General features: G+C 33.3%; 2 non-coding genes across 2 annotated transcripts; both read left to right on the forward strand.

Annotated features, from left to right (window-relative positions):
* Positions 1–5,568: 5,568 nt before the first annotated feature.
* Positions 5,569–5,650, forward strand: Trnas-aga (transfer RNA serine (anticodon AGA)). The gene has a single exon. It is a non-coding gene; the product is annotated as a tRNA-Ser (tRNA).
* Positions 5,651–6,225: 575 nt separating this feature from the next.
* Trnas-aga (transfer RNA serine (anticodon AGA)) lies at positions 6,226–6,301 on the forward strand. The gene has a single exon. It is a non-coding gene; the product is annotated as a tRNA-Ser (tRNA).
* Positions 6,302–16,263: the final 9,962 nt, after the last annotated feature.

Genomic DNA, 16,263 nt, shown 5'->3' on the forward strand with positions numbered 1-16,263 from the left:
GAAATGGATTTCTTATACTTCATCATAATGAACGTATTTCTTTTGATGGATTACATCCGTTTGTACATGCAAGGTTTTGTCAATGCTATGAAAGAGCAAGATTTTTCATACATAAAGGGATATAACTGTTATGTTCACTGCTTTAATAACTTATCTTCAGTTCCTGTAGGTTTCGAAATTTTATTATGTAATAAGTATTATGCATTTAAAATATACTGTTTTCTTTATGATGAGATTCTGTGTCTTTTGTACTTGGTTTTTTTAAAAAAGCTCATTCTAAAGTACTTGAAACTGAAAGCACCATCGCGGAAAATATGAGAAATTCTTTTGTACAGGTTGCGACCTATCAACCTCCTGTATTTGGAGATGGCGCTCTGTAAGTTGTAGTGGGATTATGGTAGGAGAATTGGTAATAATAGATCGCAGTATGCATGCAATTTACTGTCAGCATCGCACTGTCAGCATCGTCATGTGTCAATTCACAATGGCGTTTTTTTTTTCAATGGTGGCAAACTACTCACAATGGTGGTAAAAAAACTCAGCAAGAATTTCGCATTCGTTTCCAAATTGGCCAAAATGATACTGTTCCAGAATATAAAAAAAAGAAAGGAAAAAATCATGTGTTATGTAAGGGAAAGATGATGAGTTTTGATTTGCGATTGTCAAAAGTAAAATTAGGACACTGGAATATTTATGCCTTTCTTCATAAAACTCTTGCATACAAATGCTATTGCTCTCATCTATCTATATTCTTTGGAATCTTTTTTTCTTATTTTACAAAAGTTTATCGTTTATGTGTGTGTGCGTGACGTGCAAACGATTATATGTCATTTAAAAACATTAAATTTGATACAGCTGTCCCAAAAATATTTAATGTCGATCATCGAAATCAGAATTTTAAAATATCAAAAGGGATTTTCAGTAAGTTACTTCCCTATTGCGAGGGCTAAAACAGAAATACATGAAATACACCGTTAGCTCAGTCAATCCCGCCTCGGACTGCAGTCTCATGCTTATTAGCACTCATCAGCCCGGCATAGGAAGTGCCTGAGCTGGAGGTTGAAAAACCCTTTAATGAAACCAAGAGTGCCAAAAAAAAAAAAACTGGTAGCTAATATACAATTAGCAATTCTCAGACAAGCTATTGCTATTCTATATTAGCTACCAGTTTGTTTTGGCACTCTTGGTTTGTTAAGAGGTTTTTCCACCGCCAGCTCTGTCATTTCCTATGCCGTGTGGATGACTGCTAATAAGCACGAAACGGCAGTCCTCGGCTGGTATAACTGAGCTGGCGGTGTATTTCATGTACTAAATAGGATTTTTATGATTGCGATTTTAATCTTTTTAGCGATTATATTTTGCGTATTATTTTGGGTTAGAATTGTTAATTACTGTGACAAAAAAATCGATGAATCACTAAATAGTACACACATTTATTAGTAAAATGAAGTTAAGAAAATTGCATTTTAACTAATTTTTTAAAAAATTAACCTATATTTTTTTTAAATAAATCCCCGGACATTTTGCCTTTATTTAATATTATAGCTGTCAGATATATTTTTAAAATTATTCTCAATTTTTATGACATTGTGTATATCTCGAATAATTTCAGTAATCGCAAAGCTGTTATCTTTATTAATAATAAAGCTGAAAGTTTGGATCTCTGTCTGAATGTCTGACACGCATAGCGCCTAAACTGTTCAGCCGATTTTCACGAAATTTGGCACAAAATTAGTTTGTAGCATGGGGGGGGGGAGGGGGGGGCACCTTGAAGCGATACTTCGAAAATTCGATTTTGTTCTTTTTCTATTCCAATTTTAAGAGCATTTGACCGAGCAAATTATCATAACATGGACGAGCAAATTATCATAACGTGAACGATCAAATTACCGTAACGTGGGCGAGCAAACTACCATAACATGGGCGAGCAAACTAACATCACAAATTGGCGAGAAATTCATCATCCATTATTTGTAAATATACAGGCGAACCAAATGGCCTTTTCATTTTCAACTACGGGCAAAGCCGTGCGGGTACCGCTAGTTTATAAATAAAGCGGCTGAATAAGAATTGGGTCATCGTTTTGTCATTTTATCATCGTTCAGTAATTATTAAGGGCGACTAAATACATTTTTTTAGAATTTTAAATATTTTTAAAGTAACGTTATTTTTAGTGTACTGGTAGATATTAAAGTGATTAGTTAAATGCTATTGAAAGTGTATCAGACCACACTATTGTTTAGACGAATTGAACTGTTTTTTCTTTATCTGAAAACTACATGTTACACTTAATGCGCTGATTACTTCATGACCTCTTTGTTCATCTCATCAACAGATAACGATCGCTGTCGTTAGTTTTCTGCGTAATCACCAGATAGCTCTTTCTTCGAGTCAATGTTTTTTCTTTTCTCTTTTATTTTTAGTGCGCTATAAATTTCATTGTTAATTAAGAAAAGAATGACATCATATCTTCTGAATTGAATGGATAATTCTTGCTGAAATAAATAATAAATTAGTTTGTCAAATGACAAACACAAAATTTTGTTTCTGCATATATATTTCCCTATGAGTTAATTTTATTCGTTAAATTTAGAAATTTCTGTTCATTTACAGTCGACTCCCGCTACAAAGCGATTTGACTTACGCGAAATTACTATAACGCGAATTTTTCACGAGTAACGAATTTTAGAGCCAATGCGAATTTTTCGTCCACAACACGATTTTTTTTGGAAGGAAGTATCGGCTTCGTTATTGGCTACTAAATACTGATTACGTGAATGTTATCATATCCCTTTAAGCATCACTGACAGCGAAAATTCCCACCCCAAACTAGTCTACGCATAACGTTGTTAGTGCATCACCTAACCACTCAGCATCTCATTTCTTTATTTTTTCATTCTAAATATTGAAGTTTATGAAATATAATGGCACCTTAGTGGTACATTCATCTAAAGTTAGTGAAGATGGGAAGAAAGAGAAAGTTTATGATTTAAAAAATAAATAAATAAATAAAACTAAGACTCACGTATGTTTGAACATTAAACAAATTTATATCATGTTTTATTCATGTTCAATAAAAGTTTTTATTTTTAAATACAGTAAAAATTCAGTTCTTTATGTAAGAAACTTTCGTGCATAGTTGAGGAATGCTTTAAAGCAGTTTGAGGGGTGTTTATAAGTGTCTATAAGAATTTGACATGCTTCTAAAAAAATGTATACAAATATTTCTCCACAACGCGAAATTCCGACTTAGGCGAGGAGTCTTGGAACGCATCCCTCGCGTAAGTCGGGACTCGACTGTACATTAAAAACAAAATCAGTTATCAAGAAACTATACCAGAAGAGATACCATTCTGAACTTCCTCCTGCTTATTGGAACTGGCGTAAGTCAAGAAATGCATGTTTAACCTGTTTTTGTATAATTTAAAAAAAAAAAACGATTTAAGAAATAAGATAAATAAACACATTTGTGCTGAACAGTGAAGAAGAAACAACAACGTCAAAAAAAGCACACATTGACATGTGTGTTCGGCGTTACAGGGAACGCCTTTTTCAATGCAAAAAGTAATGAGCTTATGGATGAAAAGACATCCGAGTCTTTTCATCCATAAGCTCATTACTTTTTTGCATTGAAATAGGCGTTCCCTATAACGCCGAAACGCGTGTCTGTATTAATCTGCAATGTGTGCTTTTTTGACGTTGTCATTTCTTCTTTCGTTCAAAAAAAAAAAAAAAAACGTGATCTTTTTTTTCGTTCGAATTATAAGAAAAATTGTTCAAAAAATCGTACTTTAACTTAGGGATGGTTTATGGTTAAACAACTACTTGGCAACATCGGTCATTAACTGAAAAGCAAAAAATAATTTTCCATCAAATGGGCATTACTTCTAGAAATGCCTTGCTGTTTAAGTTGTAGTAAAACTCATTCGTTGTAGATTTAGAATAAGTAGCAGGCATTTTCAAGCGCACTGAACTAAAACGAAAAGACATAAAAAGTCCTACATTTGCGAATACAAAAAAAAGAAAGAAATCTATGTTTGTTCTAAATCAGATTCGTGATTTATAAGTTTAAAAATGGTTTAATAGCATCTTCAGGGAGTATTTTCTTTGTTGTTGGCAACTACAGAGTTTTAATTTGGCAGTAGGTTACACCGGGGCACGTTTACGCAGTGCTCTTTTTTCAAAACGAATTGTAACTGAAGAGCCAACAGTCATAACAGATTTTTTGATGATACTTCTTAGCAAATATTCTCCCAAGTTTTTAAGCATTAGTCGAGCTTCGGTCCAGCATGCAGAAAGAATAATCTCTTTTCTACCTAGTTGAGTAATTTTTGTATTGATCGTTTTGAAGCTTGCTGTGAATAAATAATACTTACTTCAAAAAAGAACAAATATATAAAAATCAACAAAATTTTATCCTTTTTTGAGAATTGTATTTGTATGAACTGAAATGTTATTACATTTTCTTACACGATAAAAAGCAACCCAAACTTGGCGACGGGACAAGTTTACGCGTTGAACGTCATAGCACCTTTACGATCGTTCTTACTGTGTCTTACTTAAACGTGTCCCTGACTATTTTTTCGCTCCAAACGGTCTCAAACATTTTTAGTATTTTCGGGCTATTTAACTCTGAAAATTACGATTCAATTTTTAACTAAGTTACACATTCGTATCTTATAGCTTACAATCATATAGTTCTGTCTTCATGCCCCTTCAGCTTCAACTTTATACACTATTCAGTCTATAATAAATCTGCTTTATTTTAGCGATGGTAAGATATTATGTTCAAACACTAATAGAACCATGTTAGGTGTCAAAATAAATATATGCGTAAACGTGCCCCCGTGTCCGGGGCAAGTTAGGCAACCGACTTGGACTATAAAATATTTTTTTTAACTATTAAAAACACAAGCTGAGCAACAACTGAATATACCAATTTTGACTCCATTAGCTTTTTCATAAAACCGCAATGTCTAAAATTTCCTAAGTTAAAACTGAAAACTAGAAAATTCATTGAAAAAAATCTTCGTAAACGTGCTTAGGTCAACCCTATAGTATTTCGGATGACTAAATTGGATATGTTGCCAAATAACAACACGATTTTATGTAAGTCGATTAGGAATTTATGAGAATAATTAATGAACAAAAAATGAATAGATATTTTTATCTTTGTTTAGTAAAATGTAAAACAGTTTCAAAAATTTGCTGAACGCTTCTACTACACATTATTTTTTTTTCTCTCCGTCTCTTTTTTACTTAAAATTTTATGTAACGTTGCAAATAAATTATGTCTTTGGAGTTATTTCAACTTTTGCTGTGTGTTAAATTCTTGTACATCATAAATAAATATCTTGACCTTTGTGCATTTTATTAAAATTTCTTTCAAACAGAGTGAAAACTTAAAAACTAAAATAGTTTTCTTTCAAAAAAAAAAAAAAATTATAATAATTTTATGTATTTTAGCTTACGGCAACGTAAGTAGACTCTAACTCCTCACTCACTCCTGTGAGCATTAAGGACAGGTGTTAGAAGAACAGAAAAATGATTTGCTTACTCTACGAGCAAGCAGTCGTGGCCGAGTGGTTAAGGCGATGGACTAGAAATCCATTGGGATCTTCCCGCGTAGGTTCGAATCCTACCGACTGCGAGATTTTTTTTGCACAAAGTTAGTTTTCCCTCGCTATACCGCACACCGGTATATCGCTCATTCGGATATATCACGTTTTTCCTTAGTCCCCCGAGGGAAAAAAAAAACGTAACTTTAATTTTTTGGAAACCTGAAGCAGAAATATTAAATTTGTCAGGAAGATCGTTTCCTTTTCTTTTTTTTTCCTGATTTAGATGCTTTTACTCATTTGAATTCGCTAAAGCTTTAGATTTGTATTTTATCAAGAAAAAAGTAGGCATGTTTTTGATTCATTGTTTGGAAGCTGCATGTGAAAATATCGTTTTGTAAGCTTAATTTTGCTGCTGTTACAAAGTAACTCGTCCTAATGATTTCTTTTTAGGTGACAACATTATTTAGTTGTAATGTAAAATGAGCTGTTATTTTCATCGACAATGGCTATAACGTGGTTTCAGATACATTGCGCTTTATTCTCCTGATTAGCACGGTATAACGTACGTGCACACGCACACTCTCTGTATATCCTTGAAGTTCTCGTGTGATATCCCAAAGGACAAGTGTCGTACACAGAAATTATCTGTTTACTAGCACTGCAAGCAGTCGTCGCCGAGTGGTTAAGGCGATGGACTAGAAATCCATCTTCCCGCGTAGGTTCGAATCCTACCGACTGCGAGGTTTTTTTTTTTTTTTTTTCTTGTGAAAGGCTTACTCAATGCAAACTTTTTTCTAGTGGCTATTGAATCAGTAAATTTTTATTTGTTACTTTGAAAACCGAAGCACAATGTTTAATTCCTATCCTTTCGTTTTAAACTTCCTCATACACAATTGCAGAGAATTGCGGTGCAAATATATTTTCAATTTTATTCTGCTAGAAGTTTATATTAATTGAAAATGAACATGCACGTATTAAAATTTCAAATTCAGCACTGATTTACAGGACACCTTGTGGTTTCGCACCGTGCTCGCTTCGCTCACCTACCAGCATTTACTGCCTGCAGCCGATATTTCGCGAAATTTGGCATTAAATCGGATGACAACTGATGATTTTAATAATGTACTTTTCAATTTATATCTCATACACGTTTACGTTTAGAGGTGTAAATCAGGGAAAGGGAGGGGGGGGGCGGAATGACTTAATCCGGATATTCTAAATCAATCGCCAATGAGAAACATTGACAGTACGGATAAGATAGAATAGAGTTTATTCTTACAGAAACCCTAAAAGCTACTTCGGATAAAATTCGTAGTACGTGTGTTTTTGTATATGGAGAAACTTGTCGGCGTTCTATCTGTTATATAAGGATAATTTTGATATTGTGCCAATACTAAGCTCTTCTACAAAGAAATTAGCCCAACGAATGATTGAGAAAATCGAAAACAATATAACTACACATAACGGACAAAACCTTTCTCACCCCCCTACCACCTCCTCATTAAATTGCCTGCATACAAAGGTGCACTAGCCGGTCGCTGTGGAAAAATTATTTTAAATGTTTCTACGAAAAACGCCATGGCAAGGATCAAACATTCGGAGCTGCATGCAAGAGGGGTAATTTTAGAGTTCAAACCCGTTCCGAAATTTTTTCCAAATCCAAAAAAAAAATCTTATTACAATTTCCAATTTTATTTGAAAAATTAAATTATTTATTGAAAAATTGTGTAAAGTCTTACAGCAGCTGTTGCTTTATCTACTCTCACTGCGACACCTTTTGCAATTTCATATCTCAGACACCAACAAAAACATACAAATTCTTTTAATTTCAAAGTGCCATACTTTACAATTTATGAGTTTCAAAAACCATGTATTACTTCTGTAGTGCATTTAAGAAATATTACTTCTAAAGTGTATATAGGTTCACGTACCTATTCTTCTGAGTTAGTAAAAAGACGTCCATTATTTATCAGACGCACAAAGCAAAAAAATAGTGTGGGGCCCTCATCATATTTCTATTTCCTTTTACATAGTAAAGGAAATATTGTAATTGCGAAAAAATGCCCCTAAAATTTCGACCTAAATGTCCATTTTATTTTACTCAACCCCCAATGAATGTTGAGTGATTTTCTCGGCCCCACCGCCCATCTATCTGGCCTATATTTTTGAAACAAGGATTGAAGAAAGTTTGTTATTTTCTCGAAGAACATTTCAAAGAAGAAAATTACAAAATTTGATTAATCCATTGAATTTTACAAATTCAATGGATTATTCATTCATATTTTATACAATAAACATTTCTCCATATTAAAAAAAGAAACGTCAAAGATATTGTGATGTTCTTCCCAGAGCTAACGAGCAAAATATATTACTAAAAGCCACGAATTTGAAAGTGATATTTCAAATATACAAAAATGGCGTTTTTCAATGCTCGGGAGCGCCATAGCACCTATAGCTGTGCACAGAGGCGTAGCTAGACCCGACTTTCGGGGGGGGGGGTCTTCTTTTCTATATATATATATATATATATATATATATATATATATATATATATATATATACTAGCTGACCCAGCCACGCGTTGCTGTGGCAAAGAAGTTGAATTAAAATAAACTTGAACTCATTATTTTGATAGAATCAAATAAATATTTTTAACAGAGCTTAAAATAGTATAGCCGATTTTATAACATATGAGATTGATAATGGGCGTTATTCAATGTAAAAACGATTCCTAAATGTTCCTGGAAAATTATGGGCAGCTGATGTGGCCAATTTCTGCCAGTATCATGTCAAGCCAAAACCCGGAAAGTTTTCCGATAAAAGTTAATAACCTTCCTGAAATCATCTCGGAAGCCTCTTGAAAAAATCGAAGATCTTCCCGTTTGAAGTTAGTCGTGTTTCTGGAACTTTAATGTAAACATAGGAAGGGATACAAAAAAAAGCTTAGCACCTTTCCGATTTATTAAGGAACTTCTATAAGCAGTAATGCAAACATAGCCAAAGCTTAGCCAGAACTGCAAGCAATTATCGAAAATTTTTACTCAGTAACGTTTCGGATTTGTTTTTTTTTTTTTTTTTTTACCGTGCAGGCTGAAGAAAGTACTTATTGAATTCAATAAGTACTAACTAAATTTTCTATGGAAAAAACACTATACTTACGCTTAGTAAATTTTGTAAGTATAACTTCCGCAAAACAAAAACAAAAAAAAAAAAAAATAACTTGAAAGTGATAGTAAATATCGAAACTGATTGTAAAAATAACCGAATGTAGAAATTAAGCGTAAACCAGCATACACTTTTAGATTCTACACTACATTTTATTCACATTAGCTTTCTCTATAGTTTGTAATCAATAACTTCTTTACAAAATACACTAACTAAATTAAAAACGTATAAAAATTAAATTTTTTCAATGAAGTAGATAACATTGACTTCGAACTATTGTTTCTATTATTTGAAAACTGAAAACTGTCTAAGCACTAAGTTGTGCACAATGTTCTTGATCAACCAGTCTTTTACTAATACGAAAAGTATGATAACTTTCCACGTGTGAGTAGGCAATATTTCGTTGCCCATAAGAGAAATATTTATGTTTCAAGTACAAACCGAAAGAAGACATTTTTTGTTCTTTAAATCTATTTATGGTCTTTGCAAAAGCTAAACGAATCAAAAATTGAAGCCTTTCAAATGTGTTTGAAAATTATGACGCTAATAATGGATTACGTGGCAACACAAACATTTCTCTTTTAAACTTTTCCGACAAATATTGTTGACTTTTAATGTAGAAACGTGTACCGTTGCGTAATTTAGGTGGGTTTAAATCGCGAAAAAGAATAAATTGTTGAGCCAATTTTCAACCGGAAATCGTGTAGACGCATTCCTGGTGTATCCAGGGAATTTAAAAATTCATTTGGAGTGTTTACTGCTTTGTTTTCATCGACAACTGTATAGGCTTGTTCAGCATCAATGGGGAGCTTTTTTTTAAAGCCGTCAGTAATGGCTTATTATTCGCAATAATTGTAGCTAAGACAGAGTCATTGCTCTGTTGTTATACGTTGCAAATCAGTGTTAACTAAGTCGGTGGCCTAACTATCAAGTGACGGCATATCATAATAACTGAATGGCAAATTTGAAATTGAAACGCAAATACCTTCATTTAAAACTAAAGCTTCATATTCATCTCTGGTGTAAAATCTGGATTTGGACATTTGTGTGTTTGTTAAACTTTATGAAATACGTCTTCAAACGTGAAAGTAATATAGTTTCTCCTTAAAAAATAATGATTGTGTTGGATAGTATGTCGTCAAAATTGTTTTAAACAGTTGACGAATACTGTTTCTCCTTATGTCAAACCTGCATTAGAAAGTGTCAACTCCCAATGACTTTGTGCTACCAATAAATACAATTTGCGACATGCATCAGGATATGTATTTGACAGTCGACAATTGACGATCCACAAATATTCCTGTCTGTTCGGGAATGTTTACCGAAAACAAAACTGCTACAAAACCAGCGAGATTACAGAGGCAATTATGATTTTGAAAAAAATAAATTTATCTTCAAATAGACTCTCAATTAGTTCACTTTTCGTCTCAACGGCAGTGCAGAAATCGTCTGGCTATTTGTTGTACTGTATATTTTGATACAGTTCAATTTCACCGTTTCCAATACTCAGCAATTGCTTAGAAAATACTTATGCGATTAGATTATTTTGCGTTTATGCTCGCATGTTCATGGCCAATCGCATTATCTCGTCATTACGCTATAAAAAACGTTTTTTTTAAACATGCGTTGATTTCATCGGAATAACTGGTAATGTCTGCCGGAAGTCCCCAGACAGTATTCAGACAATTTCGCCTAAAAGTTTATCGTTGCCGTTCAAATCTTGCCTAATCCTATGATGTGCTTCGAATGAATGCTTTTACTCATGAGCCATAGTACACTTATCCCAAATTATAATTTCACTCTCTTGCAACACTACAGCCATACCACGTCTTTTTTTCTTTATTGTACACATTGCGTTTTGTTTGTTATGAATATCTAATAGGCAACTTTAAAGCTGAATGTGCTGTTCGTGTACCATCTAAAAAAAGTAGCAGCAATGCCTGACGATGCAATTGTCACTGCAATTTTCTGTTGCGAATGTATCTTTGCAAGAATTAATGATATTAAAAATTTCCTGGGGAACAAAATAAAGAAAATAATTGTTTTCCGCTTAAATTCATTAACTTTCCTGAAAAAAACCTGGAATATTTTTGAAGAATTCAGTAGTCTTCTTGGTTAAAAAGGCAGTTATGATTCTGGCACCTGCAGAGAAGCCTAACGCAGAATTAATATAATAGCCTGGAACCTTCCTGCTTTTCTAAGCAAGCTCTCAAAGCATTAATACACGCATTGCCAACGCGAAGACAGACTCCCAAGCAAGTAGCTCGAATGTAGTTCCTCTGCAACTCTTGCAAAGCTTCGTGATCCAGATAACTTTTCGCACTCATTGGGTGTTAAGTCAATCTGGACGAACCGTAATCGCTCCAAAACCGATACACCTATTAAATACGTTTAGTTAATCTTGATACTGGTGGAGAAAAATACTTTTCACAACGGTGTGAAATCTGCAATTTGTAGCAATTTAAGGAAACGTTTTGAAAAATATAGTTGTTTTTCTCAGGAAGTAAATAATAACCTGTAATATCCCGAAACGTTATCTGGAAATTCTAAGCATCATCTCTGAGTTTTTTTTATCATGGTGTTTTTAGCAGTAAGTCATACGACGTTAGAGTTATATCGATTAATTAACTTACACCGCCATCTATTAAGAATTTTTAGAACTAAACAATTAATTCACACTATTATTGCATAATTAATATGAAATTTGCGGTAAAAAATTATAAAAACTATACTATCTTTTAAGTTGGACCAAATGACACATAGATATGAAATTTGAGAAAAATCGGTTGAGTAGTTTCGGAGTTTACCCCGAACAAACATCGTGACACGAGATTTTTATATATATATATATATATATATATATATATATATATATATATATATATATATATATATATATATATATATATATATATATATATATATATATATATATGTGTGTGTGTAAATTTTTTTAGTATTAAAAAAAGAGGGAGGTGAATCTTACATACTTTGGAATGGGGTGTCCCAATTCCGATACTTGTGTTAAACAAAACAAAAGCAAAGAATTTATTTTTTTAATGTTGTGGAAAACTTTTTCTTTTCCCTCCATTTAATTTAAAGTGAAATTTTCTAGCAACGTCTTGTCAAAACCAGTCTATCCAAATCAGGGGGAAATCAAATATCTGATGAGCGTGTTCCGTTCATTTCAGTGCGACTGTTTAATTTAGAGGCTAACACACATCTACAAAAGCTGGCATCCCTTGAAAGCTAATAGATACTTATATTTCCGCCTGTAAACTGGATGTTTGACTTTCAATCTCATCGATAGTCAGACTATAAAGACTATTTTTACTAACTTGGTTTGCACTAGAAGTATGAAACAAAATAAAAAAGGACTTCTTGAATTATAACCCGCAAAAAATGAAATTGCTTTTCATATCGTTATATTTATATGTTGCTTTTTATGTATTTACATTTATGCTAATTCTTAAGCATTCAATAAAATTTGAATAAAAAAGTTAGGGAAGAAATATTGGCGGTAGAAAGTTATTCGCTCAACATCATACAGTAAAACCTGTAAAGTTGACCACCCTTGTAAGTTGACCACCTGTCTATGTTGACCACTTTTGTCAGGAACGGAATTTATCCTATCTCATATAATGAAGGAAAACCTCTGTAACTTGACCACCTCTCTATCTTGACCACCTGTCTATCTTGACCACTAATGTACGACAAATTTGGTTTGGAGTATTGTAAAAAACCCTTTGTAAGTTGACCACTTGGTTTATTTTTTTTTAAACTTTCTTGAGAAAATTATTTTGTTTCATTATTTATTTACTTATTTATTATTATTATTATTATTTTGATAGCTTTTCAAGAATGTTTTTAATGCTTTGATGAAAGACTAGCATTTTACTAACTAAACAGCAGCACAAAGCTTATGCTGCTCTTTATTCTCCCAAACTTGTTTTTCATTTGTTGTTCCATTTGAGATAGCTTTTTCTACTCTGTTCAAAGAAAATAGGTGTCAGTAGAAAAGTTCAAAGTCTTTTCTTTCAGTTGCAATATGTTGTGGTAACACAGGAATTGTTCAAAAAGAGCTGGCCTGGATCTATATATTTTGGGTTCCCCTGCAACAAAATATGTAGGGCCCCTCCCTAGTGGCCAGCAGTGTCTATTTGTATAATGCATAAGTCCTAGTGCTAGTTTTTTTTCTATTTTTTCTTAAATTTCTAGGGCAGTTAGCCCCTTTAAGGACTCAGGCCCCTCCCACTGCGGTTACACAGATCTGGGCCTGCTAATGAGTAAAGTTACATGTTTCTGGTGCAAGGGATTAAGCGATAGGACATTTTAATTTTGCCTTTATGAACTGGGAGATTCGAGCTTGTTACTCTTTGTGCTATACATAAAAAGGCTTCAAAAAGAAAGTTAGTTGAATTTGAGATTAATAAAAAGTATGAAATATTAAAATTAATTGAAAATGGAGAAAGCCAGAGAAAATCAGCTGGCATGTTATGAAATTTCTAAACTTAGTGTCTAATATAGTTAAAAACAAGGAAAAAATAACTATTATTTGAATAGTATTTTTAATTATTGTTTCACTTTCAATAATGTTAAACACTGAAAGTGGTTGAACAGAAAGAGTAAGGGTGAATTCCTCAAAAAATGAATACATGGTGCAAGAAATGACAAAAACAAAAAATTATTACCGCCCTTTATAAGTTGACCACCTGTCTAAGTTGACCGCCAAAGTGCTGCACCGGGAGTGGTCAACTTACACAGGTTTCACTGTACCATCAGTTCTCCTTTCAAGTCTTTATTTTTAATTTTATTAGCTGCTTTAGAATTTACATAAATATCTTTTTGACAGAGCAATTTCGGGTATTATAAACAGAAGTCTTTTTTATTTTCTACTTTTTAATCCGAACCAAGCTAGTAGAAATAATCTAGATTCATTTCGTTTTTAAACATTTTATTCATGTATTGCTATGCAGTTTTTCTTTTGAATTAAAATGAAATTATTACCTTCAGAAGGGTCCGATGGGACTAATGCTGCTTTGCAGACTGTACTTCGTTTTCTTCACACGACGTTAACTTTCTCTTTTTAGAGCAATCCTTTTCGTCATTTTAATTTTTTTCTTTGGATTGAAAAAAGCTTGTTATCGGTTTTTCTCGCTTCATTATGCAACAACTTTCACTTAGAATGTACTATTTTAAACATACTGTACGTTTCCAAAAGAAAACGCAGTAAATACTGGCTGAAAAATCAATGTGATTGCAATGGATACTCTGGTTAGCAAAGGTCGTTTTGACTACGACACACACGAGACCAAACCAACAAAAACCTCTATCGTCTCGAATTCCAGTTGAGCTATCATTTTTGGATTCGAAGCCCAATGATCTTTAAAGCAACGAACAAAAACATTTTCTTCAACTCAGAAACAGAGGAATTGTCTTCAAGAGCTGAGGAGGCAGTGGGAAAAAGGGAGAAATGTGTTCCACGAATAGGCTTTCCAGGAAGATTAACCAAAGGGCAGACGTTTTGCGCACTTTCTTGGAAGAAGAGTAAAGGGGTGAAATTCACAGGTTTGACATCTAAAATGAACATTTCAAGTTCATGGTTAAAGGTCATTCAAGTTAAAAGCCATTTCGCTCTGTTATCTGGATTAGTACTGTTCTTTGGTTGCTCTCTTTCTTAAAATTGTGATTCCTTAGAAAACCAAAATGATTGGAGTGAAAAGAAAGTATAATTTTTTTTCAAGTGTTGAAAAAAGGAAAATCGTAGAATACTGGCCAAGTTAGATTTGCAGCAATTGCTAACCTCAAGATCCTTCAATCCTTTAAGATAATGAATCAAAAAAAAAAAAAAAACAAAACAAAACAAATCAGGGACCAAAAAGCAGTAAAAGACTTTTTCTTGAAAAAGATATGCTTAAAGTTTCTTTTACTGTCAAAATGATTTCTTAAACTCGCCATGAAGCACTTAATAATGTAATAGAATAAATACCAAACAAAACTAATAAAGATGAATTTTAATCAAGAGCCCATATTGTCTTTAGTATCGATTTCAAATTTTCACCATCATATTTCAAATTTCTATAAAAGTTTTCTTAAAGCCCCAGTATCTCAAAACCTCTTTATCTCGATTTTTTTCTTTAATGTGAAATTCAAAATATAGATTCGACTGTATGCAATATTCCCACTGCGCGGCTCATTCAGTTAAACATGTTTAACGATTTGCAGAATCTATGACAAAGAAAGGCTGCATATACGTTGATTTAACAAATCAATCTCATTACTGAAGCGAAGTGTCGAATTTCACTCAATTATCAAAAAATTGTCGCAGCAGAGGGAGGCGTCTTTATGCTTGAGGATTACACATGGAGCAGATTTTCAATGGCATTGGGGGGTGGGGGGAGCAAAGTGAATTTTTGACTTTTGTTACTCAGAAAAAAGTCGTTTTGATTATTTTTCTTCTTTTTTTTCTTTTCTCTTCTTTTTCTCTGTTTTTTTTGAGACTAACGTTTCGGGGGGGGGGAGGGGTTTGTCCCCAACCCCCCCCCCCCTAGCTACGCCCCTGGCTGTGCAAGTTGGTGCAAGTTAGTTTGTTACCCGGGAAAGGGGGCTCTTCAAAGTGCGTTTTTTTTCTTTTAATGTCTCAGTTATGCATATTTCTATCAAGTTTTTTTTTGTCTGCGGGTGGGAGCGGAATTGTGTTCTAATTATGAGCTCTTTACATAAATTCCATTTTCTACTGGAGAGAGAGGGATTTTCATTTTCTTCGAAACGGAACTCGTAACGTGTTTTTCAGTCCGATTCTTTATAATTAACGATTTAAATCTTTGTGAATTAAATAAGATTGCGAAGCAATCTTGGGGGGTTGGTGAGCGTCTACGAGCAGGGGGCGGAGACCCCTAGTTATAATAAATAATTTAACTCTACTGTACATTAGGGCGGGCCAAAAAACAACTTTTTTTAAAAATTTCTATGATGGGTGGTGTGGAAAATTTGCAATTGGTGGAGTAAAGGGCACAAAAAAATTTGAATATTTTTTTTTTGCACAATTTCTTGACCTGCCGCAATTGGGTTGAAGTTTTGACAAAATGGTGTTTTTTCATGTTATTAGCCAAAATTAGTAAAAATAATGTTTCTATTCTCAATTATGAGTTGCACGGAAAAAACGCCATTGGTGGTACTAAACACCCATAAAAATTTTGAGGTGCGCGTGGCATAGTTCATTCCTTTGCTACAAATTTTTCTGTTTATTTTTTAACGTTTTCAATAAATTTTCCCAAATAGTAAAAATTTGTTTTCGCCATATTTATGTGAAATAATTATATAGTTTATCACATGTGATGCATTTTTAGATGTGTAACGCATTATAAAGTAGCAACTTATAGAGTGTAAATATTTTAATTTTAGAATGTGCTATTCGAAAACTTCGTGCAGCTGTGTTCAAAACTAAAGTTAAACAGCACAGAACTCAACAAAGAACTGCCTACAGATTGTGTGGATGCACAGAAAAATTCTGCCTGTACTTCCAACAGAGAGATTT

This window comes from Uloborus diversus, chromosome 8, assembly GCF_026930045.1.
Source record: "Uloborus diversus isolate 005 chromosome 8, Udiv.v.3.1, whole genome shotgun sequence".
Lineage (NCBI taxonomy): Eukaryota > Metazoa > Arthropoda > Arachnida > Araneae > Uloboridae > Uloborus > Uloborus diversus.